At 39.6% G+C, this 2368-nt stretch overlaps 1 protein-coding gene across 2 annotated transcripts in view; it reads right to left on the reverse strand.

The window, feature by feature from the left end:
- USO1 (USO1 vesicle transport factor) overlaps positions 1–2368 on the reverse strand; it is a 111197-nt gene that overhangs the window by 63752 nt on the left and 45077 nt on the right. The gene's annotated exons all lie outside the window — the stretch shown is intronic.

Raw genomic sequence — 2368 nt, forward strand, 5'->3', positions numbered from 1 at the left:
AGCGTGAGCCACCACGCCAGGCCTGGGTTGTTTTCTTATTGTTGAGTTTTAAGAGTTCTTAGAATATTTTAGATAGAAGTCCCATTTACTAATTTACTAATTAATTTCATGGATCATGAATTTGGCATTGGACCTAAGAGTCAGTTGTTTTACTCACAAACCATGCTATTCGTACTGGTTACTAATTAAATATTACATTACATGAACTACGAAAATATAAGTATAAAAACAGAATTATTCTTAGGAAAACTAAATTTAAGTCTTTGGCAAAACTCAATGAAAACAAGTCATTAAAAACCAGTGTTAAGGATGGATAATATGATTCTAAAGGATGAGGAAAGTAATTGTAAAAACCCAGAAGACTCCTGCATTCTATTTTTAAAAAATCAAAATGCAAATGCTACATGATGCATTATAGGTATAGGAAAGTGATGAAAAACTCCAATCGGCAGACCCATATCCAAAGAAAAAGTTCTGGCTCCAACTCAAAAGATAAATGTACACTTTTATTTTATTACATTTAACTTAAAAATAAAATATTTAAGGTACACATTTGAAATACCTTTTAGGAATTACTGATTTAACCAGTCCTGATCTCTCCAGATGAGAGGCTTCCTCCTTTCCTCCTGTTGCTGAACCATGAGCATCCTCGCCTCATGAGGAACTACTACATCTACCTCTTATGCAGGACCACAAATCTCCATCAAATAAGGTCTGCCATTTGGGCCATCTGAAGGCTCTGGAGGAAAAAGAATGTCAAAGCCCTCACTACACTGGCAGGTCTTCCTCCCAGTGTGCATCTAGTGAGCCCTAGGGCCTTGAAGGCTACTATCACTTACAAAGAGCCACTGAAACTTGTCTTAGCAACCCTGGAGATCAGAGAATTCCACCTTTCTTTAAAACTCCATTTTCCTCAATCACCTCCCTAAACATACACCTCTCTAGTCATCTATGCTTTCCCATTTTTGCATCTTACAATACTTTGTGTTTCCTCTCCCCTCCTTTCAAACCCTTTCATGGTGCTATCTCAAATTCTCAAATATTGGTTAATGAAGCCTACTATACCTCAATTACTTTTTGAAATGCTCCCTTCCTTTAAAAAACCTGTTTTATTCTGCAACGTTCTCAAGTAAAGGCAATTCGTTCTCTCAGTCCCATGCACTGGTGAGTCAGGATGTTGACTCTATGATCCTCCTAGCCGAGTACTTTCCAGAGACCATGGTTCCTCTACCCTCTTATATAAAAACTTCTGTTCTCTTGAGGCTCAGGCTATATGGCTGTACCATCTCTTACAATTCCTCACTGTAACTATGCAGCAAATTCGTGGTCACTACTCTTTGTTCACTGAAAACACCACTGGCATCTCACTTTGCAAAGTCTTCTTTCTGTAAGTTCTGCTGTCATTCTTTTTTTTTTTTGAGACGGGGTCTCGCTCTTGCTCAGGCTGGTCTTGAACTCCTGAGCTCAAATGATCCTCCCACCTCGGCCTCCCAGAGTGCTAGGATTACAGGCGTGAGCCACTGCGCCTGGCCAAGTTCTGCTGTCACTCTTGATTTTTAATTTCAAACAACAACCCATCTAACACCTGGACCTCTCAGTTCCTTATCCTCATCTGCGGGGATAATGCTCACCCTCTTAGTATAACCTCTTATCTTTGTGGCTCAAGTATTTCAACGTATCTGTTCTATGAGTTCTCTGAGAATTTCAACCCATTAACCAGACACTTTTCTCCTTTTTTGGAAACTCCCTTCTGTCTCTTTCCCTATTTAGTTTAGATTATATAGATCTTTATTTCCTCCACTCTACAGATAATATGCTGAATTCTCTTGCCTCACTGACTTTTCATAGCACCTTCCTGGAAAAGACCTAAACCTGTGAAAACCTGTCTGACGTTTTTTCAGCATTTGCACCGAGGAAGCTAAATATTACTGGGTGGGGGGAGAAATCACATAATCAAGCAGCCTGTACTGCTGTAAAATCATGAATACCCTCAATGGGGCCTTTATCCCCGACTGAAAATCTTCCTGATTACAGTAGTTAACTACCTCTTCTATTCTACAAAAGACAATTTCTAACTCTCTCCATTAATTCTCAACTGTGTCTTCTCCCTTCACTCTCAGCATATGGCTCTGCCTTCAACTTAACTCCTCACCAACGAATCTGCCAAAAAACCCTACGTTTTAACCTATGCCTTCAGAAAAATAGGAGAAATGTGGCAATGCAGTATTCAGAGAGATACAGCTGAGATTTTCCAGAAATGATGAAAGATACCAACCTAGATTGCAGAAGCCTAACAAATATCAAACAGGACAAATAAAAAGAAATCCACACTCAACATGCTATACTGTGGTCGGGCGCGGTGGCTCAC

Source organism: Propithecus coquereli, unplaced genomic scaffold, assembly GCF_000956105.1.
Source record: "Propithecus coquereli isolate 6110/MARCELLA unplaced genomic scaffold, Pcoq_1.0 Scaffold343, whole genome shotgun sequence".
Lineage (NCBI taxonomy): Eukaryota > Metazoa > Chordata > Mammalia > Primates > Indriidae > Propithecus > Propithecus coquereli.